The following is a 27160-nucleotide window of genomic DNA, read 5'->3' as shown; positions in this document are numbered from 1 at the left end:
GCCTCAGTAGGGCTGGGACTTGTTAACTTGTTCATTTTCAGATTCCTTCCTAGCTCCTACTATAGAGTCTGGCTCACAGGGAATGCTTAATAAATCTTTATTTGATTAGAGGTAAGTGTCTGAAACACATAATCATCTGAAGTGGGTATACCAAATAGAATTAGGCTGGAGTGTGATTTGACAGGAAATATTAAATGAAAAATAATTAGAAGAGAAAATTTTATGCCTCTCTTGTTTAAGTTTTGGCATCTCAGTCCTGTTGTGATGACTAACTGAAGAATGAGGACCTGATTCTAACATGTTGTCAAACTGCTCTGTGTTCAGTCATCATATCCACATTCCAGGTGGGCAAAAGAAGAAAGGAGTAGAAGGGTATGTCTCCTCCATTTAAGAACAAAAAAAGTTACTTAATGATATCTGTTATATCCCATTCTCAATAGCTGTCACATCTGACTCTGAGGGACCTCAGAAATGTTGAGTTTATTGTTGGTGTCCATATCCAGCTAATATTTAGTGGTCCTATTAAAGGGAACACAATAGAAAATAAATATTGGGGGAAATTAGCAATCTCTTTCTCCCATTTTAATGGAGTTTGAATTTCATCATGTAGATAATATGATGTAAGCAGTTACTTAGGTTAATGATAAATATTTAACTTTATAAAAGTTAATAACACCTCCAGTAGCAGTGAGTATACCCAGTACCTAGATGATGATTTCTAATGCCATTCTCCATGAGCTCTCCCTGGCCAAAAATGAAACAAGTTAAGAAAGAAAATAAATAATGTATTATTACAATATAAGCCAAAGTATAAAATACATTTCCATGAGTCCATTATAATATAAATAAATGATTGAATCAAGAGATAAATGGAAGAAAAATCTCCTGTGCAGAAGAATTCCAAATTAGTTACATAGATTCACTCCCTAAAGGAGATGGAGCAAACTTCCCACCTATTAAGTATAAGCTGCATGTAGTGACTTCCTTCCATGGTAAGTGGAGAAGAAGAGAAACATTATGGTAGATAAAACTGAGAAGCACACCCTCAGCCAGATGAAGAAGGTTAACTTCAATGATATGTAATATTCAGAGAATGTACCCTTGATATGAATGTTCTATTAGAGAATGGTTTATTATTTCTGTGGCTTTTCTCCCAAAGACTTACAACTCCTTTGTAACAATACAAAAATCAGACAAACTCTGATTTAATGACATTTTCTATATTAGCTTCTTCAAACTGTCAAGGTCATAAAAATTAAGGAAAGTCAGAGAAAATGTTAGTTAAAAGGAGTCTAAGGAGACATGAGGACTTAATGTAATGTGGTTTTTGGATGGGATCCTAGAACAGAAAAAGGACATTAGACTAAAAAACTAAGCAAATATTAATAAAAGTGTGAGCTTCAGTTAAAAATAATCTATCAGTATTAGTTCATTAGTTTGTCAGATGTATCAGAGTAAGATGTTAATAAATAGAAGAAACTATGCACAGAATATGAAAACTATATTTACACATTTCTGGCAAATATAAAACTATTACAAATTAAAAGTTTACTTGAAAAGTTATCATGCTCAATGTAATAAGTTCTACAAAAGGAAGTACTATTTAGTTCATGGCCCTATTTATCTTTATATAACTTACTACCATCCTGTAAGTCTCTGTGTGAGCAACTAGCCAGCTTTTCTAGATGGTCTCCTTCTATCATCACTTTCTATTTACAAAACCCTATTTTAACTCTCATAAATTTTAGAATAAAAGTGTTTCAATCATATTTAATTCATTTTACATATTCCACTAGTCAAAATAATTTTTTCCAAAATGCTATTTGCTAGGAACACTTTAATGTCTTCTGAAAACCCAGTGATCCTGTCTTCTGGAATATGATATGGTTAATGCAGTCTAAAGTGCTAAAAAAACAAGTTGAACAGCACTCATGTCAGATGTAACTTATATTTTTACTTTTTTTCTAGTTGAGGGATTAACTAATTTCAGTCTCAAATATTAGAAAGCTGGCCCCACAGGGCTACTTTCCAGACCTAACTAGTTTTTAACAGAATAGTATGTATAAAAATATCATTTTATTGGTAATCATCTAGTCAATAATTTAAATGTAGATTACATAATCTACTTTTTTCTAAGAAAATAATTTTTTAAAAATCATGCCCTATGAATATTTTTATTTATTTATTTGTTGAATTGGCTTTCTTTAAAAAATATTACTCTAGAGGACAATGCCCAGGTCAAGGTGTGGCACTGAATTCCACAGTAGCCATGGTTACATTGTTGGAAAGATTCTATATAAGCATACTCTGAATCATACGGAGGAATTTAGAAGATAAGAGAAAATACAAAATGTGATTAGAAATACTACCCAGTTGCACCAAGTTAAAGTAAAGCAAGCTTGATTTGGCAAAATATAAACAAGTAAACTTGATGGAAATGAAAGGCAAATATGAGGTTTTAGATAGAGTGAAGTAATATTTAATAGAAAAAGGTATTTATTTATCAACACCCATTTACTAAGTTCCAACTCACGTCAGATCCCGACTTTAAAAATGAATAAAGTACATCTCCATATTTTAATAATGTACAGTTCTGGTGAAATATAGATACATAAAAACACAACATTATAACATAATGTCGATTATATTTCGGAGACAACCATAGGGCATTAATATGCACAATACACATATGGCAAAACCGCTAGATTTTGGCATTACCAGTAAACATAAATATATCCAGAAAGTAACTGAAATTTAAATTTTGCAAAAGAATAGTGAATCAAATCTATTACCTACTTCTGTTTTAGAGAAGGGAATTATTTATGATAAAACAAAATGTAAAATTATAATGCATATAATTCTGAAGAAGCCTGGAATGAGAGCTCATGGAAAGTATATATGATGTTAAAGAGGAAGGAGGGGTGCAGGAAGGTATGAAAGACATGTAAAAACCACATTTTCCTCATGATAAATTATAGAATCAAGATAATTCTTACCTACATTAAGGAAACTCCATTCAAAGGCATAAACTATCAAAGCTAGATTAAGTAGTTATATAGACCAGGCCCGGACTGGCTCTGGTCCCTGGACTGTTTAGGAACCGGGTTGCAAGGCCCATTGGAAGTGGAAGGTGAGCAAGCACCGCCTGAGCTCTGTCTCCTTTTAGAAGAGGAGTGACATTTGATTGTCATAGGAGCGTGAACCCTATTGTGAACTGCACTTGCAAGGAATCTAGGTTGCATGTTAGCCTTATGAGAATCTAATGCCTGATGATCCCTGGTGGAAGTTTCATTCCGAAACCATCCCCCGACCCCTGACTGTGGAAAAATGGTTTTTCATGAGACCACTCCTCAGTGCCAAAAAAGTTGGGGACTGTGGCTATAGCCCCATTATCTATAAAGCATCATAGATTTCAGAACCACATTAAGGTAGATACATGAAATTTAGAAATTTGCAAGAATTTCCATAATGATAAACATTTTTAAAAGGACATAAACTGTCCAAAATTAAAGGGATACCAAGGGACAAAAAGAAAACATCAAGCACTGATCAATCTCTTGTTATTTTCTTTACTGATAAGTTTTCACCTGCTAATTGTTCCCTGAAAGGTATAGGATAGAAACTATATGTCAAAGAAAGGCTAACAGTGGGAATATCCTAAGACCAATGGACAGTCTTAGAATACATTTAATGAAATTTATCAAAATTTCTTCTCCTTAATTTCTGAGTTTAGAAAAGCCATAACAATTTATATATCCATATATCCTATGAATTCTGATTAAAAACATAATGATATTATTTAACATTATTAGGAAATAGTATCCTTACTTTTAAAATTCTACCTCAAATACATTGCGCTGTCTTTCCTAATATTTCATTATTGCCACCATCATCCCTTATTTGAATCATGAAAATAACCTCCAAAACAGTCTCTTCCAATATTTCTCTGTTCCAATCCCACAATCTGGCAGTAGCCAGAAAATCTTATTAAAATACTGACTTAATCATGTAATTCAAAACCTTTAAGGACTACTTTTCAAATAAAAATTAGGACGAAATTTCTTGCCGAGTTCAAAACCTGGTATAAGTAGTTCCAATTCTATTTTTCAAAAATTTTACATTTATTTCTACCTCAACATTTAAGCATTCTTTACCCAAAAACCAACCTTCCCAAAATTCATTCTTGCTTGTTAATTTGACCACACTGAAGTGATCTTGGCCTCATCCTGCCTCGGCTTGGAATTTCTACCCATCTCTCAGAATCCACCTGTAGAGGAACCCTTTTCAATAAAGCCATGAACAGAATACACATTTGGCGAATGTTCATGAAATTAATTTGAAACCTGTTTAGGGTATTTAGTGTAAGAAACTCATGACAAAAAACATCCAGATTTTACTTGAATATTTTTTAACTAATTTAATACTTCATGAGGCATTCATACTACTTCTTTTTTTTTTACTTCTTTATTAATAAATTGATTCTGTTTTTGGATGAGTTTGTTTCATGCTTTCCTTTGATCCCCACCATACACACACATATACATGTATAAATATTTGTACACACATTCATATTGTAGAAAATAAAAAGATATTTTCCTAAATATACATTATCACATAGCCTCAAATCTGATCTTCTGTGGCAGAGACTGTATTCCCAATTTCCCCTTAAAAAAAAAAAAAAAAAAAAAAAAAAAAAAAAAAAAAAAAACATGATTTCATTGGGGTCAGAACATTGCCCAGATAAAAATCTATATTTCCCACCCACCCTTTTAAATAGAAATGTCCATGTGATGTCAGTCAAAGTATCGGCTTTGAGCTTCCAAGGAGGCCGACTCAAATTGTCTATACCCTATTACCATTGGTTCTTCATATTTTCTTCTTTTTGAAGAAAAAGCTACCTGGATTACAGCAGAGATCTTGTAAAAATAAGGACAAGAACCACAACCTGAAAATTGTGGCAAAGTAAGCTAAAAGGAGATGATAATATCCCTAATGAAATGATGTTATCCCCATACCAGCTTCTTATGGCCTATCTTTGGACTTCTCTTTATTTGGAAAAAGCAAATCAAAAATCAATTTTTAGCTACTGTAATATAAGTTACTTGTTGTATGTAGTCCACTGCAATATCTACTGATACACCCTCCGAAATTTTGTCAGAAATAAGAATTTCGGATAAATGAATGTTAAAATTGAAGCAATCAATTGTTGTTGATGACATTTCGCATTTAACTGGCTCACAGCTAAAAGATGCAAAGTATAAGTTAATTTATTAATTTGCCCAGAGTGATAGATTGAAACAACTTTATCTTAGAGCATTTACCAAGAGGTTACATCACTTCAGATTACAGAAACCATAGTCTATGATGTAGAACATTTGGCATATCAATCATTTATTTGCATCAAAGTAGACCCTAAATTGTTGTGGGCAAAATCTTTGTTTTTGGGCATTCCATCATTCTATATCTACCTAGCAGTATGAGAGGCCTCTCTTTAAACTCATGTCTCTGTCTTATTAGAGCCAGAGTCCATTATGCATTTAAAATTATGATGTTCTTCATATGATGTCCCATATATTATAGATATGTTAACTTATTAGTTATCTCATTGAAGTAAACAAATTTTGTCTCCCCACATTGTTCAAGATGTCAGCTCCTGGGCATGATGGTATGGCAGCCTGATCCTAGGACTGGCAGGATCATGCTGACTACTCGGAAAAATCTCCTGATGGCACAGGGATGACTGTGGGTCTGAGTAAGATAAGCAGAACTTGGAATGAGATAAGCATGTTATATTGAGAGTGCAGGAAACCTAAGATATGTGCAGCCTGAGGAGAAGGCCCAAGGATGTAAATATTGTGACCCTGCTGGAAGAGACCATTTTATGGACAATTCCTTCAGGGGCTGAAGAGAATCAAAACGGCATATGAAGAAAGATTAGAACAAATGAAAAATTCATCCTGGGGATCATTGTTCATCAGAAAACAACAGAAAGAATACAGTTAGATAGTGAAGTACTTTCAGCCAGTAATTTGTTGAAAAGAGGGAAGGGAATCTTAGCACATGGGGAGCAAAACGTAAACCTGAAGAAATTAGAAAACTGTATTACTGTCCAGAAAACAACGGAGGTTTCCAAGCTAAAAAAAAAACAGTTTAAAAATGCCTTCATATGAGATCTCAGCAGCCCAAAGGTACTGATATAAAAGGTACTTATACACACATAAAATATGATATATATATATATATAAATATATAAAATTTAAAACAAATATATATAATTTTCACAGAGGGCACTAAGACCATTTTGGTGGCTGATTGCCAGAACAAAAAGAGGGCCATCAAAATCAAGTTATGGTAGCATAAATTATGGCCATATTAATTATAGGAATCATAGCCAATTTTATTAGAAGAAATTTAATGCTTACACTTGAAGAAAAAAAAGTCTGGCTACTGGGAAATGAGAATCTGAGTTTTCTCCTCCTAACTAATCAAGATAATGAGAAGATCACAGACCACTATCATAAGAAGTTCAAGAAGATGATCAGGTAAGACTGAGAGAAGCTTGTGGATCCTGAAACTGTGTTTATTGTTTACATTGATAAGTATAGGAAATACTCTAAATCAAACAGACAAACATACACACATTGTCCTTTCTAGAGGCCTGCTAATTTGTTAGTAGAGAAGTCCGAAAAGTAGGCCATAGTAGTTCTACTTTTTACATGCTGGGATCTGTGACATTGAATTTGTAATATTTTGAGAAAAAACAAGGTGTAGTTTTCTCAAAAGGACAAGCAGTGAGTATTGTGTTTACTTCCCACTGACATGTTTTCCCCCTCAGTCAATAAAAAGAAATGTATGTGGGGTGTCAGATTTTATCACATCAATTTTTAAAAACTGTTTATTCAATAATGCCTTTCATTCCAATATCAGCTATTTCAATGAATAATGAGATTCAAAATCTCATTATTCATTGAATCTCATTATTCATTGAAATCTGTCTTGGAAAATCTAGGAGGGACCAAAAGGAAAATTTTATTTCCTGTCTTTTACAAACTTGCTGCATTCATTCATTTTAAAATTTTAAAATTTATGTGTGTATATATATATATATAATATATATATATATATAAAATGGTTATATATATATATATAACCATTTTAGCTCTTATTTGTTAAACATAAAATAAATTTAACCAGGTAGTTAAAAATATTTATAGGTGACGTTTACCTAATAATTAGGTTGGCTTTCTATAAAAACATGTGTTTACCCATAAGAGTTAACAATAGTTATCTGCATTCTTAGTACCTGTAAGACTTGAATTCATTGCCACAAAATACTGATCAAAATCTTAGTGGATAAAAATAATATGTATGTATAACATTTATGAATAAAGATATTATGGACATTGATATATTATCAAAAGTACAAGCAGTTCACATATATGTGCTTCGGTTAGTCCATTCTGTCACAGCATCTCATCTATATTGTTTTGCTTAGCCTGCTCCCATTAGAGTAATCTTTACTGAACATTATTTGGGCATTACTACATTGGTCATATGAAATACGGCACAAAAACTTCCTATGAAACTCATTTTTAATTATCTGTAGGAGCATATTGAAAGCATTGTTCATTGCATGACATGCTTATCTCTTCGTGGGGATTCGTTGGAAATTAATATTTGCAACTGCTCCAGTCTCAGTCTTTGGAATATGTGTACATCACCTAGTAATTGGTTTGTATTTAACTTATAGACACTGATTTATGCAACTTGTCTCATTTAGCCTTCCCATTGTCTGTTACAAAGCACAGAACTGTATTTGTCATCCACCTAGTGCCAGTACGTTGTAAATTATAATATTTCATGTACTAATCTTATTTTCACATTCACTTTCTTTCCCTGACCCTATTATCTTTTGAATTTCTTTACATATTAATTTTAATATTATTCTATGATGCTTATTTTATTAACTATCCAAAATTTCTCTTTTGTGGACAAAGCAGTATATAGCAGCATCTTAAAAATAAACATTCATCTATGCATTCATTCAATAAGTATATACTGAGGACTTACGTTACGGCAGAGCCTGTATAAGGTGCTGGTTTTACAATGGAGAATAAGCAGCTTCAGGGAACTTCTTTTATAGATGAAAAGACATACTACTCAGGCAAGTCATTATAATATAAGTGTTATCATATGTACAATGTACAGTAGTAGCATAAAGGATAAACAAGTCTCTTTTAGAAGAGAGATGCTGTATCAGTCATGGCCCTGCCAAGAAAAGCATGTCATATGCAAACCAGATACTTTCCTAAGAGGTTTGTTTGTTTGTTTGTTTTTAATTATTTTAAAGGGTTTGGGAAAGAGTTAGTAAGAGATGACATAGATCTCTGAGGCTTGTACCATCAGGGAGCCCTTTAACACTTGGACCTGAAGAGACAAAAAGAGAGCTTCAGGAATCCAAAGAAGATAAATAGAGAGAGAGAGCACCCTAAAAGAGAGTGAAACCAACCCTCTTTGCAAAGAGGGAACCAAGAAAACAAAGGCTCTGAACTCCCTTCCAACCTTCTCTTCTCCTAGGTTCTGGCGCCTCCCATTGACCAAACTTAACAGGAAGCCACAGAGAAAGTGTATTAGTTTCCAAGGGCTATGGTACCACAAACTAGATAGATTTGAACAACAGAAATTTATTGTATCACAGTTCTGGAGGCTAGAAGTCTGAAATCAAGGTATCAGTAAGGTTGGTTTCCTCTGAGGTCCATGAGGAAAAATCTGTCCCATGCCTCTCTCCTAGGTTCTGGTAGACTCAGGAATTGCTTGGCTTGTAGATGGCATTATGTCTCTTCACTTCATCTTCCCTTCTTTCATCTGTGTCTTTGTGTCCAAATCAAACCGTTTTATAAGGATACCAGTCATACTGGATTAGGTCCCATGCCAATGACCTCATTTTAAACTGATTACCTCTGTGTTGATCCTATTTCCAAATAAGGTCGCATTCTGAAGTACTAGGGTTGAATACTTCACCATATCTTTTGCAGGGAGGGGATAAAATTAACCCATAACAGCAAGGAGTTCCATTAATGTGGTCTAAATATTAAACAGCATTATAATTTAACTCATCAGCAAAGATATAGCCCAGCAGTTTTCACTAATCATTAATCAGCTATGTTATTAAGGGAATTATTATCTTTGGTACAATAATTTCACAGAGCATTAGGGTAAAGACTTTCAATTTAACTAAAACTCAGAAGGTTTTAAGAATATTCTAGAGTCTTACTGGTTATGGATGAGATTGATTTACTCAGTTTAAATTGTTCTTAAATTTTAAAACACTATAAACGACTTTGAAATTTTATTCAACTGTATGTTTCTGTTTCTTACCTAATAGTCATGTATCTTACATAATAACCAATAGTTAGAAACCTTGATTTTATTCCACTTTTTTAAAATATAGAAATGTACTTTCTTAACAGTATTTTTAATTTTATTCCCCTAAGTTGTTAAAAAAAAGTCACGTATACAGAATTAACTTTTGCTGTTATTACCTTCAGCTTCATTTTAAGCTATACACTTAACCTTACTGTGTAAATAATTAAATGTATGTTATCGCTTTCATAGGTTATAGAAATGATCATTAAAACCTTTGTTCAAAATCACCATCTGAAAAACTAGTGTCAGATTTACTGATTTGAATTAAATTACGCATTGAGTTTCAAACCTGTGCACAATGAAACCACAGTAATGCCCTCAGCATCAATCTCAACATATAAACATTCATCAGTACTATACTCCTACAATAATTTAGAAGGAAATGTAATTTGAAACAAAAATTAATCTTGCTTAAATTGTCTGCAGTTTTATCTAAAATATACTCTGACTTAGTAGAAATCCTTAAAATGTAAGTCTCTTTTCATTAGCAAATTGAAAAAAAATTGTTTAAAAAAATGAACACTTAGTATCCTAATTTTAATCAAGGTAAGATTTTTCCTACCTTAAAAAGCAAACATACGAATTATTATAGTTTCTTTGTATGAAATTAAACTTGTAAAAGAAAACTATCTTTGTCTGCAATGAATATACAAAGAAAAATTGGGCAACATTTAATTTTGCCTTTAATTTAGAAATGGTTCGATATCGACATCAAGTAAGTATAATGATAAAACGAAGACAAAAAAGAATTATTTTATATACTATTTAAGATATTACATCTGTACGAATCCAATTGCTTCTTTAAATTCTATTCTAAACAAGAACAAAATAAGAAGTAATAAATAAATAAAAAGTAAATTAAATGTTGAAAATTATGATTACCTCAAACTAAGTTCAAGTAAACATTATTGCTCCATTCTGCAAATGAGAAATAGGAGGATGAGAGAGAGAGTAATTGATTTTCTCCAGCCTACCAAATTAGTCACCTACATATGGTATGGTGTAAGTCCACTGCTACACTGCTCTGCCCCAGTGCTCATTATATTATTTAGTCTACATCTTCTTAGGGACTGCATGTTTATGTGCCTGAAATTCATATGCTGGGGCCCTAACACCCAATACAATGGTATTAGGTGGTGAGTGCTTTGAGAAGTAATTAGGTCAAGGTGATAGAGCCCTCATAATGGGATTAGCGTCCTTATAAGAAAAAAAGGAGAGCTAACCCCTTCTAACCCCTTCTCTTTCCACCAGGTGAGAATACAGTGAGAAGTTGGCAGTCTGCAAGCCAAAAGAGGCCCCTCACCAAAACCTCACCATGTTATTAGCAACCTGATCTTAGACTCCTGCCCTCCACAACTGCAAAAAATAAATGTGTGTTATTTATAATCCACCCACTGTGTGGTAATTTGTTAGAGCAGCCCAGATTGACTAAGACATGTCAGCTAACTTTCAGTAAATCAAAAAATTTACTATAAAATAGCAGATTTTAATTCCTAGTTTTTTTCAACCATGTTTCCCACTATTGAGGTCATTTGAGCTCCTCCTTTGAGTTTCTATACTAGTGCTTATCTTGCACAGGTAGGATAAGGGAGATTTGGCTAAACTCCCTGGGAGACAACAGTGAGTGGCCACTGTTTACTTCACACTGATTCCAGTTTCAGCCACTGGCCTTCGGCTTTCATGCACTTTTCATCCTGATAACCTGTCTAGTGACTTTCAGGTCCTGTACTCTCTACCTGTCTCTTATCTGTCCCAATCCCACTACTTCCTCTATCCGAAACTAGTTTCCTGTCTCATCTGTGCCTATTGACCCAGCCAAAGTGTGTTCTGAGGATAACTACTTGTTCTGAACCTTGGGTTTGGAGAAATCCTTTTTTCTAGAGATATCACTTATTTTGGTTTTCCCATTGCTCCTATCTTTCAGATACACAGTGCAACTAGTAAGCTAGATTTCCTTCTCCTGGGGCCTAGAGCTGGGGATTTCATGTCAACCTCTCCTGTACTGCCAGTCCACTTGAGCTTTCCTTCTCAGACACTTACCGTCATATTGTAATTCTTGCTTTAGGTTCTGGTCTGTTCTGAGCCAAGCTACCATGCTCAGTCACAGAAGCTTATAGCATGTTATCAGATTAATTACCCCTGCCACACAGAGGTATGCTCCATTTTATTTCCTCCAATTTGCAAAGAAGGAAAGGGAAGTGAATTAAAATGTCTATGAACTATTTTGGGTTTCAATTGTCTATCAGAAATCTTTCCTTTCTTTCCTTCTCTGCCCATGATTCTCATTCTCTCTCTCTCTCTCTCTCCTCTCTCTCTTTCTGTCTCTCTCTGTCTCTGTCTCTCTCATACACACTGACATTCACGTCCTTTCCTACAAAGACTGAGATAGACACTCTTCTTTTGAGCCCAGAAGCTTCCCTCACATTTTAAATGTCTCTTTTCTCATCTATCCCTCTGAATAGAACGTGAGGGACTGAAGGCAGAGAGAACATGTTACATTATTTTTTTATATATATTTTCATTTGTATGGAATATAGTACAGAGTCAATAAATGTTTAGTGGTTTAAATTTCTGAAGGTGACATGACCGGTAATGATGGAGATGGGATCTAAACCAAACTGTCTTATTTTAAATTTAGGGCGTTTTTTGTTGTTGTTGTTGTTGTTTTTTTTTAACCCAAGAATACTTTATAGTCCTAGGGGAAAAATAAATATTAAAATAAAAATAAAATCAATAAGTTTGCTTTAGTTCCATTTATTTATTTTATTTTATTTTATTTTATTTTATTGAGACGGAGTCTCGCTCTGTCGCCCAGGCTGGAGTGCAGTGGCCAGATCTCAGCTCACTGCAAGCTCCGCCCCCCGGGTTCACGTCATTCTCCTGCCTCAGCCTCCGGAGTAGCTGGAACTACAGGCGTCCGCCACCATGCCCGGCTAGTTTTTTGTATTTTTTTTAGTAGAGACGGGGTTTCACCATGTTAGCTAGTTAGTTAGGATGGTCTTGATCTCCTGACCTCGTGATCCGCCCGTCTCAGCCTCCCAAAGTCCTGGGATTACAGGCTTGAGCCACCGCGCCCGGCCCCATTTATTTCTTTACCAATAGAAGGGGGGCTACTCTAGTGTCTTAATATTGTAAGTAAATTTAGGGTAAGCAATGAAAATCTTTATTCTCAGAGTATTCTCAAACATAGTAGATCAAAAGATGAACTTTTTAAGCAATCTGATACAATAATATATTCTGGAAGAATACTTTTCCTTCAAATATCTGTCTGACCTAACTTCCCTAAATCCCACTATTACTGATGTGTCCTTATAAATTAAGGTTCTCTGTTCTGAGACTCATCTATTAATATCTTATAAATAATATAACTAATAGCTTATATTTCATATGTTTAGTGTTTCAGAGTTATATAGTAAGCATTTCACCCTAGGGCTGTCTAGTAGCCTGTATGCACCATTACTATAAACCAAGTAGTTTTCATTGTTGAGTTTTACTGGTTGATACATATTTTGATTAATATCACTTCTGACAAATAATTTTTCATTTTGATTTTTGATTATTTGGAAAAACTTAAGGGAAAAGCAGACATCATAATACCAGTTTTATCAATATGGAATTCAGATCTCAAGGAGATGAAGTAACCTTCCAAAAGCTCATGCTGCTTAATAAATCTTAAAAACATATAAGCAAAAATATCCAAAAAGAGAAAACAGAAAGACACCCCCCCAAAAATTATCTTTCCAAATTTTGCCTTAAACCCCACACTATCTTCAAAATCTATGAACTCTGACAAGATAATTCTTCCAAAATGTCTTTGCATGTGATTTTGAGTCTCAATGATAAGAAAAATATAGACCATGGCATTAAAATTGAAAGTATAAGTTCTAAAGGCAAATCTAATTGCCAAATAATTAAAGATCACAGGCATGATTAAGAAAGTAAAGACAAGTAGAATGTAGTGAAGTTGCCATTAGCTTTATGGAATTCAAAAGTTTAATAGAGATAAATGTGGCAAGAAATATCCTACTCTTATGATGAATTAAAACACAGTAAAGACTGGCATCTACTTTTGAGCTTTAAAATAAAAAGCAGGTATTTTCCTCCTTCATTCTAGTGGCATTAATGCTTTTTAAAGTTCTCAAGATCCTTTTTCACTCAGCATAAAGAAGAAAAAGAAGTTCACTGTGATGTATTAACATATTGCTTTTATCTGGTTCAATGTATCTGAGAACCCCTTTCCTAAACACGTTTTTGTTTTACTACACACTAACTGAAAGGAAAGTAGAATACACTGTCTCCCTCCATCACCTCACCACTTTATTCTTTCAATATTTATGAGTTAATTAGTCCCTAATTAGGTAAATAATAAATAATGAAGGCAAATCAGAGCCCAGGTAAAGCCCAATTTTCATGATTTCATTAAACAATTAAGAAGTAGAAACTAGCATAAGTTCTTGGTGGAGGTTTATTCTAATAGTGAGTCTGTCCGATGTATTTTATCTGAAAAGCAGGCTCCTGCTCACCTAAAATATGTCAAAGTAATAAGGAAATATTGTGTAATCTGCAGGGAAGGCATTAGAAATTAATGATGACTCTGGAAAAATCTAGAAATGAGGAGTGTGTAGAAACCAAGTCATTTTGATCAAATCCAAATGGCATCTTTGGCAGAATACCAAATTAAAATGCACAAAATGAAAAGTACCCACTTGAATTTAAAAACAGATGAACATAAAGATTTTCTGAAAAGTTAAGGTCTTAAAGAAATCTAGTATTCCCCACAGCTGTCAATCACTTTTGATGTTTCATTAAGAAGCTTTACTTTGCAATTTTACAGCACCATCAATTGCAAATAATCAATTATAAATCTCTTTGTTTTCAAAACTGGGTTTATCTTTAATATTTTCTACAAATTTGCCAAATTTTCCCAAACCAAAGGTGATAAATTATAGATGTGACAGTTTTGCAGTATTTTGTGGTTATTTTAGATTCCTCATAATACAGATACATAGAGTGCTTCTGGATTTTCCTGTTTCTTCACATATTTAATTTCTTCTTATCTGTATTTCTATGTCTATTCTGTTAACAAACATAATAGAGACGAATTAGTACAAAATGCTGCAAACAAAGCAAGACTGACCTAAAAGTCAGAGAATTTGGGTTGAGTTTTGACTCCAGTGATTGTGGAATCTGTAACCAGGTAAGGATTTTGCTTCTCAACTCTTTTTTTCAGAGCAGTGAGGCAAATCAGGTGTCACTCCTAAATCATGGGCTTAACTCATGTTTGAAAACACTTTGTAAATCATACAGCACTGAACACACTAAAACAAAAATAAACAGAAGCCTGCTGTAAGTCACACTGTACAACAGCAACACAAAATTAGCTTTCAGTAAACCTAAGCAAATTTAAATTTTTAAATATGTCACTTTGTGGGTTTGGGGAAATGATCATCTTATATATATTCACATACTAAGTGCTTTGGAGCATTTTAACATGATAAGTGAAAAATAGGTATGTCTATTTGAAAGAACAAGTAAATATTTCTGTGTAGAGAAGAAATTATTCTCTAAAGAAACTGGCATCTCTAATTTTACCCAATTATCTCTGTTTGGAAAAAGCTAGATTTTTTTTTTAAATAAATGGTGTTTTTTGAGTGGCAAAAACTATTGGCTATTACACAATTAGTAAGGAGTATACATTAGGCATTTCATGATGTTTCACAGTTACAGAATCCTAATATGAATTCTAAGAACAAGTATTTTTGAGTAAAATTTTAGCTAATGAACCTCTTAAGTTCTTGGCTTCCAAGATAATTATGATATAAAGAATACTCTTCATGCTCATAGTAAGGACCTTTGAAAATAATAAAGTTTAACTTTAATTAATTTCCATTTTCCAAAAAGTGAATAAACTAAGCACTTCCTGCATGTTAACTAATTTAAATTTTGCACTGACTCTATGTGGTAGATTCTATCATTAATATAACCATTTGACAGGTAACATAAATGACAGAATAGACCAATTTCCATGTCTTTCCCAAGGTCACACAGCTAATAACAATTCAACAACAGGAGTTACCCAGACAGCCTGGATACAGCTGGGAAAAGAAGCAAGGATAGACAAAAAGACTAATGGTGGTAGTTGTATACAGGTTTTTCTAAAAATGGAATTTTGGATATAAATGTCAAGAAATGTGGCGTATAGTTTCTTGATGTAAAATTAAAGAAATGCTAACACACATACACACACATACCAAAAAAAAAAAAAAATCATCACATAAAAAATGGTCATGCTTACCATTGTATCATTACTTCTACTCCAAATTCAGTTGTTTCACATAAATAATCTATGGCAACAGTGAAACTGAATAATCCCTGATAAATTTTTCTTCTTGTTGACTCTTCCCTTTGAACTGGCACTGTTATTCCTACTTCTTAAATGTTTCTCTTATTTGTTCTGTTCTTTTTTCACACCTCCTCCTTCTACTACTCCTACTCTCTTTGTTTGGGGCTTTGAAATAGCCTTCCCACTGAAATAGGGGACTCTGCTCACTTCAGACTCCTCTGTTGCTATTGCCATTATTGAGTCTTTGTAATGCCTTCAAGGTTATCTTTGTCCATAAATCTGATCCTGGTACTCTACTAGTCCCATGTTTTTAAAGAACACCCTCTGTTGTCCTCAGAATACAATTCAGTAGCCATTGTGCAGCGTAAGGAGCCCCTAGTTCCCTTCCCCTTTAATTTATCTTGCCCTTTCTTCATCATATGGACCCTCTGTCAGACACACTTGCCAGTAGTACCTCAAGCATATAATTCTGTCATTCTGATTTTTTTGTGTGTGTGCTAGAATAGCTTTCATCTTGTAGTTTACTTTGTAGGCTCTGCTATTTTTTTTTTTAATATGTTCCAATATGGCATCTCTGAGACTTGGCATGGTGGCTCATACCTGTATTCCAAGCACTTTGGGAGGCCGAGGTGGGCGGATTGCCTGAACACAGGAGTTTGAAACCAGGCTGGGCAACACAGTGAAACCCTGTCTCTACTAAAATACAAAAAAAAAAAAAAAAAGCCGGGCGTGGCGGTGTGCACTTGTGGTCCCAGCTACTCAGGAGGCTGAGGCAGGAGAACTGCTTGAATCCAGGAGGCAGAGGTTGCAGAAAGCCGAGATCACACCACTACACTCCAGCCTGGGTGACAGAGCAAGACTCTATGTCTCAAAAATAAAAATAAAAATAAAAATAAAACAACCAACCAAACAAAAGACATCTCTGAGATGCTTTTCCTTGTCATAATTAATCTCTCTCTCCTCTGTTTCCATAACACTTTGTTCATATGATTTTTAGCACTTGCCTCATATTATTTGTTAAATACAATTTACTCCACTAGACTGTAGGCTCTTCAAAGGCAAGGACCACAAATCTTATTATTCTTAATAAAACAGAGTCTAAAACAATTGTGGTCATGTTCTAGAGTATAGAAATGTGAAGCTACAATATTTTATTGCTTTTATGTTTAAGCAGACAAAAATGTTTCAAGATAACATTGATCATTCTAGCAGCCTTCGATGGGACATTTTTGTTAGTTTACTATAATTTTAGAAAACAATGCGATTTCTAACCTTTAATATTAAGCTATTAAAAATTTGTTATTGTAAAATATAGCCAATTATAACATAAGAATCATTTACAGTCAATTTTTTAACTAAACTGAGAGAAATCATAATTATGTAACATGGCTTTAAGTATGTTCATTCTATCATCTATTCTTGGAATGAGGCAAAATCTACCCTTAAACTAAAGCAAATAATCAGAGTTTTATATATGTTTATTTACAACATATGGTACTAAGGCACTTATAAACTGAGTATTAAGAGATTATCCTACAGTATTTGTTTTCCTTCAGCTAAAGACAGTGGTCAGAATCTCTGCACTATATTCATTTGAACCAGTGTACAGTATTCTGAGTTGAGTTTTTTATAGAAAGGATATTTTTATTATGCACCATTTAATTTATTTAGGCAGCCTTTAACCTGCACTTTTCCTTGCAAATGGAACTTTGTGAAGAAAAATTTATGTAATTCCTTGAGATACAATACATTCCAAGGAATAGGTTCTCTTTTCTCTTGTAAACTGCCCTTATTCAAAGTGGCTGTGAGACAAGGCAGGTGGCATGAACTGACTCTAGAGAACATGTCACTGACAGAGACAAATGAGTCTTAATGAGTTCAGGGGAATTCTGACAGCTAAGATTTTGAGTTCTAAGGAAAGAACTACTGCATCGAGGACACAATTCTGAATCATGCCAGGTTCAGAGTAAGCTTTGGAGAAATCAGTGCAATTGATGTGTATGGTGTGTTTGTTTTTCTGAAAAGCTTTTTACTTTTGTAGAAAACATTGCACATTTGTAAAATGAGGACTAATTAGAAAAGCAAACATTCTTACTTGTTCACTATAACTCAAAAATATAATCAATCCATAAGAAACCAAACTCATAAAAGGAAAATCATCTAACTAAAATCTTAGACTCCAAGTCAGTTCCTTTCTCTCTCCTCTGAGTTTAAGCTTATTCAGGGAGCTGCCTAATAAGGCCAGTTCATGGTACCTGCTTTGTATCACAGCCACTTTGAATAAATGTCATTTCGAGTTTCTGTAAGTATAGTGATATGATGATGTCCAGCTCTTCCTTTCTTTGTCAAGGATTCTGATGACAGTCTCATATGTACTGACTTGCCTTTCCAAGGTAGGTGATACCCCTTTAGTTAATATACTTATTAATTTACTGCAGCATTCTGTAAGAAATTGAAAGTGTTTTTATTATACCAAAATCCCATGTGCCCACTTAATGACCCATAGCTAAACCATATGGAGGGCACAGCAAGAATTGGAGAAAGGCTCTCCCTCCAGGCTAAAAAAAAAAAATATAGGAACAAAATTGTTCCCATAAAGAGCAGAGCCTGAGCTGGAGTTCAGTTTTTTCTCACCTCTCGGGAAAGGGCTTTTTATGTGTTTTGTAAACTACACAATTCCTAGTGGTGACATTGTCCCCAGAAGATAAAGAGACCTGACAATAAGGTCATTAGTGGAGTGCAGGAGGGCACAGTTCTGTGGGCTTGAAGCCATCTGCTTAGTGGGCAGTGGAGGGGAGAAGAGAGAACAAGGATTGGCATAATGTTGGCACCCAGTTTTAAGATGTATTATCTAAAAGTTTTTGAGTTTTATAAGAAAATCCTGTTCTACTGAGCATAGATTTCTCATTTTAGCCACCTATTGATTACTAACTAATATCCGTATTGCATACTGCAAGCTGTTGGGCCGGGTATGGTGGCTCATGCCTGTAATCCCAGAACTTTGGGAGGCCAAGGTGGGTGGATCACCTGAGGTCAGGAGTTTGAGACCAGCCTGGCCAACAGGGTGTAATACCTGTCTCTACAAAAAATACAAAAATTAGCCGGGCATGGTGGCAGGCGCCTGTAGTCCCAGCTACTCGGAGGCTGAGGCACGAGAATCACTTGAATCAGGGAGGCAGAGGTTGCAATGGGCCAAGATCCTGCCATTGCATTCCATGCATTCCAGCCTGGGCAACAGAGTGAGACTGCATCTCAGAATGAATAAATAAATAAATAAATAAATAAATAAATAAATAAATAAAAATAGAAAAATTAAAAAAAAAATTAATACAGGGGTTTGCTGTGAGACCTCTTCTGCCTGAAAGTTTAGAGCAATCCTAAAAGGCTCCTGAAGTGTAGAATGTCATAACTATTAATAATATGCACAATATGTCAAAGACCAGTTGTTAAGCAATGGCCTGATAAAAGCTAATGGATGAAGATAATGGAGACAAAGTTATGAATGTAGTTTAACAGTCTATGCGATGATTCTAAGCCAAAATTTAAAAATTAGGCTCATCTTGTATCAATTTGTTAAGCAAAATTGATTGGCATTAAGTGATTTTGGTAAGAGCTAACCTGCTAACCTTATATTTTGAATTCATTTGCTAAATAGCCAAGGTTAATTAATTACAAACATACAGTTTCTTTTTAGAGCAGAAGGAAAAAACAGGTAAATTAATCCAAGTGGAACATTTCTTCCAACCTAGAACATTCCATGTTCCAATCTTGGAACATTTCTTCCAAGACTTAGCAATTCTATCCACCCAAAACAAAATATCAGCATTCTTCTCAGTGCTCCAATTTATATGCTGTGAAATTAAATCACGCACTATAAAACCAAAAACAGTAGCAATATGCCTTTATTTTTAAAAAATGCAAATCATATAATGCTCTGAATAAGGGAAAGGATCTTTAAATAAAGTAAAAAAATAAATCAGTGCTATTTCGACCCACTTGCATTGAAATATAAAACTAGGGACTATCTTATAACACAAACATAAGAAATGTTTGGCCCTAATCTATGTAATGGAAGAGAACGTCTTAATATATTATTTGATGATATCTTCTCAAATGAGAAATATAATAGAGAAGCAGACTGGGCGCGGTGGCTCACACCTGTAATCCCAGCACTTTGGGAGGCCAAGGTGGGCGGATCACTTGAGGTCAGGAGTCGAGACCAGCCTAGCCAACATGGTGAAACCCCGTCTTTACAAAAAATACAAAAATAAGCTGGGCGTGGTGGCGGGTACCTGTAATCCCAGATACCTGGGTGGCTGAGGCAGGAGAATCACTTGAACCTGTGAGGTGGAGGTTGCAATGAGTCGAGATTGTGCCACTGCACTCCAGCTTAGGGAACAGAGTGAGACACCATTTCAAAAAAAAAAAAAAAAACCAGAAGGAAAGGAGCAAAAAAGAAGAAAGAAATATAATAAATATAATAGAAAAGTCTCATTGCTCATTGTTCTGCATCAAATAAATACTTTTAATATCAAGGAATTTTCCACCATCTTTTCAGTGATAAAGTTAAACTATACAGTCTGCAATATCAAAATATACATACAGATTATATGCATTATATACACTGATTATTTTTAAGCCTTTCTGGTATTCTGATTCCTTCGGACTCTTAAGTTTTCAATGTCTTGTAACAAGGGTCTCTTGTTTTTGTCTAACTAAAAATTTCTTATTCACTTTTATCAGTTAAGGATAATTTCTATGGATACAGAATTCTGGTTGACAGTGTTTTGGTTGTTTTTTAGTTTTGTTCCCCATCCCTTTAACTTTAAAGATATTATTACATTGTTTCTTGTGAAAACTCCACTTTCATTTGTATTATACTCTCACTCTCTATGTAATTTCATCATTTCCTCCTTAATTTTAGATTTCAGCAGTTTGACTATGATGCATCTATATACGGTTTGGTTTTCTTCCTTTGCGTTTATCATTTTTGCTGTTTACTATATTTTTGGATCTGTAAATTAATGTCTTCTGGGAAGTTTTCACCTATTTTTCCTTTAAAATATTTTTTCTGCCCCAATTCTTCTCTCATCTTATTCTAGAATTCCAATTACATTATGTTAGATGACTTGCATTGTTTGTGAATTCATGCTCATTATTCTTCCATTTTTTTCTTCTCTTTCACATGAGAAAAGTTCCATCTTTAACTCAACTGACTTTATTTCCAGTCGCCGCCAATCTTCTTTTAAACCTACACAGTGATTTCCTTTTTTCATTTCAGTTACTGCATTTTTTTAGCATTAGAATTTTCATTTCATTATTTTCATGGCTTAGATTTATTTGTTCAGATTAAATTCTGTGTGTATTCATTATATTCCTTTTTCCCATTAAATCCTTGAAAATGTCACTGCTCTAATATTCTTGTGTGCTAATAGAAACACTTTATGTCATTGTCACATCCTATCAAACTGCTTATTTTCTTGAGTATAGGTTTATTTTCCTGTTTCTTCATGTAGCTACTAATTTTTAATTGAATAATGAATAGTAATAATACATTGAAAGAAAATCTGGATTTTGTTATAAGTCTCTGAAAATAACACTTTATTTCAAGAGATGGTCAATTTAGCTAAAATAGAACTCCAAGCACAGCATCCCATAAGTTTGGCAGCAGGTAAAGTCGCCAATCAGTTATTACAGTTGCTAACAACTGCTTTCCCGTGTTTCCCTGCAATTGCATGTACAATTTCTCAACCAGCATGCATAATTTCTAGGTCAGATTAAGTTTTAGGCAGATTTTGTGCTAAGATTTGGGTGTTCCATCCCTTCTGAGGATCCTTCCTTCTCAAAGGATTTGCCTTTAAATTTGTGGCTCCTTTTCCGTTCTAAGCTATGTCCTCTGACAGCCCAGGCTGGTAACGCTGCAGCTTTCTGTTCTCTAGACTGTAATAGGATACAGCCTTAGGCATAAAAAACAAAATCACAAGGTGCAGTTTCTGTCTTTTCCAGCAAATCTTATCTCTGACTAACCTCAACTGCCCTCAATTTTTTAAAAATATATTTCTTTCAGTTTATATGCTAGTTATCTGCTAAAGTTTTACCAAGTGAAATCTTCATTATTAAATATTTTACATTGCTATTTAAGCTATTTTCTGGAAAATCCTGATACACAGCTCATTATGAGGTTTTTGTTTGTTTGTTTTTACAATAGCCCTCTTTGAAAACATTTGCCAAACATGTTAGATATTGATACTGCAAAAAGGTTGGGGTTTTACTGCTGTTTGTTTCACTGAATTAACACCTCCAAGTTTTGTTTGTTTGTTTTTTGTTGTTGTTGTTGTTGCTTTTTTTTAGACAGAGTTTCACTCTTTTGCCTGGAGTGAAGAGGAGAGATCTCAGCTCACTGCAGACTCCGCCCCCCGGGTTCAAGCAATTCTGCCTCAACCTCCCGAGTAGCTGGGATTACAGGCCCCCGCCACCATGCCTGGCTAATTTTTGTATCTAGGTCTTTTATTCACTCTGTTACCTTCCCATCTTCTTCTCTTGTTACTTGAGTATTTGATCTGGTCCTTCCCTTTTTCCCAATCACTCTTTGTGCTGTCAGCCATTTGACTACAACTATGTAAAGAACATACAGAGAATCACCTAGGAAAGTGAGAATGTCAATTTTAAAGAATAGTACTGACTTTGTAGTACACTCCAAGGTTAATGGATCTTTGACTGAAAGTACCCTCCTTTAGATGGGATATGAAAGGAGAATTACTACTATTGATTTAACAGTCCTACTAGAGATTATACTCTTCTTCTGTGCAATAATAGTTTAAAAAAATCTGCATAGTTAATCTGTGTTGGGAAAGGGGTGCAAAATCACTATAAAAATCACTATTAATTCCACTGACTGATTTCTAAAGTATTCCTAATTCTAGGTGAATTTTCAAAATCCAAATGAAACTAAGAAGAAGTGATCTTCTAATTCCAATTTCTATCATATATGATTTAGAAATATTAAATTAATACTTTTAGTAGTAAATTAAGCAATGAGTTTCTTAAGCTTGGAAATAGAGATCCTCTAATTGCTATGATGCAGAGACCTCAACTTTTAAGTATTACATTTATAATAAAATTAAAATATCCTCTCTATCCAATCATAAGAATAGTAAGAAGCATGTATTATATAACAGCTAAATAGAAAGTAATATCTAAGATGGTCTATACGTACATTACTATTTATTCAACAATCCCTTGAGGTAAATACTTATTATAATTTTGCTCATTAGGAAATGCAATTTCGTGAATCTAAATCATTTGCCCAAGGTTACATCGTAGGTAAGTCATAGAACTAGGATATGATATAAGTATATATCCCATGCTGTTTCTAAATGCCCGATAAAAAGGCTTGGTCTGAGTTTATCTACTTCATTTGTAATAATCAATGAATGTTTTTAAAAGAGCTATAAGATTAAAAACACCCAAATTATATAAAGAGGTCAGATGACACATCAAAATTATAATATCAATGTACATTATCAAATTGACATACCAATAGAAAACACACACACACACACACAAATTTAAAAAAGATTTCTTGTAGCAAGTGAAGAGCCAAAGAAAAACCATGTTTATTAAATTGCACTCAAAAACAATTTTAAAATATTCCCTGGTCCTGGATTAATTTGCTCCAATTGCTTGTTTCCAATTTTCAGGTACCGTGATATAAGATTCCTAAATCACATGTTAATTTTGTACCAGTGGGCTCTCTTTCCTTTCTCAATGAAACAATATTTTTCCCCATCCTTGTCTTCCTAGAGAACCAGATTTGGAAAGAGAAATCAACTGCTCTAAGATTTAAAGCGTAGGTTCAATACTTTCTATTTGTAACTTAGTAGTAATCTCACAAATCTCAAATTCTACTAAATTGATTCTAAGCATGAATATTTTCATCTGTCAAATGCAGATGATAATATCTACTTCTTAGACTTATTTTATGTATTAAATCATATAGCTTCTGCCACACAGTATATTTTCATAAAGCTTAGTTGCTTTCTTTTCTCCTTCTTTATTTCCATGTGGTCTATTGTTTTCTATAAAACTTTATATTTTAAAACTTTAAAATGAGATTATGAATAAAAGAAAATATTATTAAAGCAGAAGTAAAAAATTATCAAATATTTTAAATAAGGTTTGGCATGGTTGCTCACGCCTGTAATCCCAGCACTTTGGGAGGCCGAGGTGGGTGGATCATGAGGTCAGGAGATCGAGACCATCTGGTCAACATGGTGAAACCCTGTATCTACTAAAAAAAATAGAAAAAATTAGCCAGGCATGGTGGCGGGCACCTGTAGTCCCAGCTACTCGGGAGGCTGAGACAGGAGAATGGCATGAACCCGGGAGGCAGAGCTTGCAGTGAGCCGAGATCGTACCACTATACTCCAGCCTGGGTGACAGAGTGAGACTCCGTCTCAAAAAAAAAAAAAAAAAAGAAAAAAAAATTTTAAATATTATTTTAAATATTTAAATAACAAAACTAATATTTATTTATTTTAAACATATAAAAATATATGTGCAATTCCACTATTTGAATTGAATATAATTATTTTCACACACACATATGCACACACATACATATTTTTGCATAATTCTAGATAATTCTTAGATATTATTTTTATTTCACTGAATATGATCAACATATAAAGCAGATAGAGTCATGCTGGGAAGGTGAACTGTAAAGAGATTAAGAGAAGATGGAAACAAAAATAGGGGCAGATTAAATATGTGTAGCTACATTTTCTGACTTACACTTTCAACTTCCATTATTCCATGATTTTGAAATGGTTTAACACAAAGGGCATCAAATACTTATCTGCTTCCAAGAGTCTGGAGTACCTTAGCATTCTGGGGAATAAAATATATTGAAACTATCTAAAACCATAGAAAGAATGCCTTTTTAGAATATACTTATTTTACTAAATAAAAATAATGTATGTACAGATTATTAAATATAAAGTAGTACAAAGCTCAGAATGAATTAGTTTTCATTATCCTTAAGAAATAAAAACCTAGTAAATCAAAGAGAAATTTCCTATTGTTAAATCATTAGGTTAGTTTTCTATGTAAAGATGATTTCTAGAATTTTAGGTTTTCTACTTGTTCGTATTTAGAAAATCACCAATTACCTCCTATTTGACAGGGCAAAATGGCATCTTCTGAATATTTTTTTATTGTACTTTAAGTTCTAGGGTACATGTGCACAACGTGAAGGTTTGTTACATATGTTTACATGTGCCATGTTGGTGTGCTGCACCCATTAACTCGTCATTTACATTAGGTATATCTCCTAACGCTATCCCTTCCCCCTACCCCCACCCCACGACAGGCCCCGGTGTGTGATGTTCCCCACCCTGTGTCCAAGTGTCCCACCTATGGGTGAGAACATGTGGTGCTTGGTTTTCTGTCCTTGCGATAGTTTGTTGAGAAGGATGGTTTCTAGCTTAATCCATGTCCCTGCAAAGGACATGAACTCACCCTTTTTAATGCATAGTATTCCATGGAGTATATGTGCCACATTTCCTTAATCCAATCTGTCACTGATGGACATTTGGGTTGGTTCCAAGTCTTTGCTATTGTGAATAGCGCCACAATAAACATACGTGTGCATATGTCTTTATAGCAGCATGATTTATAATCTTTTGGTCATATATCCAGTAATGGGATGGCTGAGTCAAATCACATTTCTAGTTCTAGATCCTTGAGGAGTCGCCACACTGTCTTCCACAATGGTTGAACTAGTTTACAGTCCCACCAACAGTGTAAAAGTGTTCCTATTTCTCCACATCCTCTCCAGCACCTGTTATTTCCTGACTTTTAATGATCGCCATTCTAACTGGTGTGAGATGGTATCTCGTTGTGTTTTTGATTTTCATTTCTCTGATGGCCAGTGATGATCAGCATTTTCTCATGTGTCTGTTGGCTGCATAAATGTCTTCTTTTGAGAAGTGTCTGTTCATATCCTTTACCCACTTTTTGTTGGGGTTGATTTTTTCTTGTAAATTTGTTTAAGTTCTTTGTAGATTCTGGATATTAGTCCTTTGTCAGATGGGTAGATTGTAAACATTTTCTCCCATTCTGTAGGTTACATCTTCACTCGGATGGTAGTTTCTTTTGCTGTACAGAAGCTCTTTAGTCTAATTAGATCCCATTTGTCAATTTTGGATTTTGTTGCCATTGCTTTCAGTGTTTTAGTCATGAAGTCCTTGCCCATGCCTATGGCCTGAATGGTATTGCCTAGGTTTTCTTCTAGGAATTTTATGGTTTTAGGTGTAACATTTAAGTCTTTAATCCATCTTTAATTAATTTTTGTATAAGGTGTAAGGATGGGATCCAGTTTCAGCTTTCTACATATGGCTAGTCAGTTTTCCCAGCACCATTTATTAAATAGGGAATCCTTTCCCCATTTCTTGTTTTTGTCAGTTTTGTCAAAGATCAGAGGCATCTTCTGAATTTTTAACTCTTCACAATACGTGGGACACTGTTGACTATCACCTCCTTCTTGAGACACTCTTCCACTTTCACTCCTCTAGTAAAATATCATTGGACTTCCTACTGTAATATAGACCACATTTTCTCTGACACCTCAGAAGTGTTTTAGCTTCAAAATAAATATGTATATACTTTAATGTTCTGTGTAATCTTCATTTAAGCACTACATACATACTCTCTCCTTCAATGATGGTTTCTTTACTCAATTTGACTCATTACAATGTAAATAACTTGTAAATCTGTATCTCCATTTGAAACTTTACCTGTAGCCTACAGTGTTACATTATAATTATTTGATAGACATTTTCTCCTCAAGATTTCCAGTATCTTCTTAATACTCAACAAGTCTACAAATAAATGCATAACAATTATTCAGGTCCAAACCTATTCCTCTTTTCTTTTGTTTTCTCAATGTTTCCCACATTAAATTTGGACTCCAGTTGGCCTTCTACTGATATATAATAAAAGGAATTTTTCTCAGTACTTTCTTTGCAATTTATTTTATATATCCCTTTTTTTTCCATTGCTACTCAAAATCAGCAAGTTTTTAAAAATTTGCCTTGAGGTTTAAATGTGGCGAATGCTTTCTAATCAGCTTCTATATTTACACTTACACACCACAGCCTAATATCCAAATTCTGGGCTATTTAGAAATTCCACAATGACACCTAAAGTGACTTTCCAGACACATCTCCTAAAACTTATTGTCTTTCTTTGCTTCAAAGAAATTAAGACTGATGATTCCCTAAGTGATTTTTCTTTTCCCATCTTAATTCTATTACTTCATTTCTTCATAATTTCACTTTTATCAATTCAAATAGTATTTCCTCCATAATATTTTACATCTCTGTCTCTCTC

The 27160-nt window shown here is 34.0% G+C and overlaps 1 protein-coding gene across 1 annotated transcript in view; it reads right to left on the bottom strand.

Annotated features, from left to right (window-relative positions):
• The window catches only part of LOC105487501 (hyperpolarization activated cyclic nucleotide gated potassium channel 1), a 440263-nt gene that overhangs the window by 235795 nt on the left and 177308 nt on the right, over nt 1-27160 (bottom strand). The window lies entirely within an intron of this gene.

Source organism: Macaca nemestrina, chromosome 6, assembly GCF_043159975.1.
Source record: "Macaca nemestrina isolate mMacNem1 chromosome 6, mMacNem.hap1, whole genome shotgun sequence".
NCBI classification, from domain to species: domain Eukaryota; kingdom Metazoa; phylum Chordata; class Mammalia; order Primates; family Cercopithecidae; genus Macaca; species Macaca nemestrina.
The sequence above is the reverse complement of the archived record's forward strand: the minus strand, read 5'-3'. Positions and strand labels throughout refer to the sequence as shown.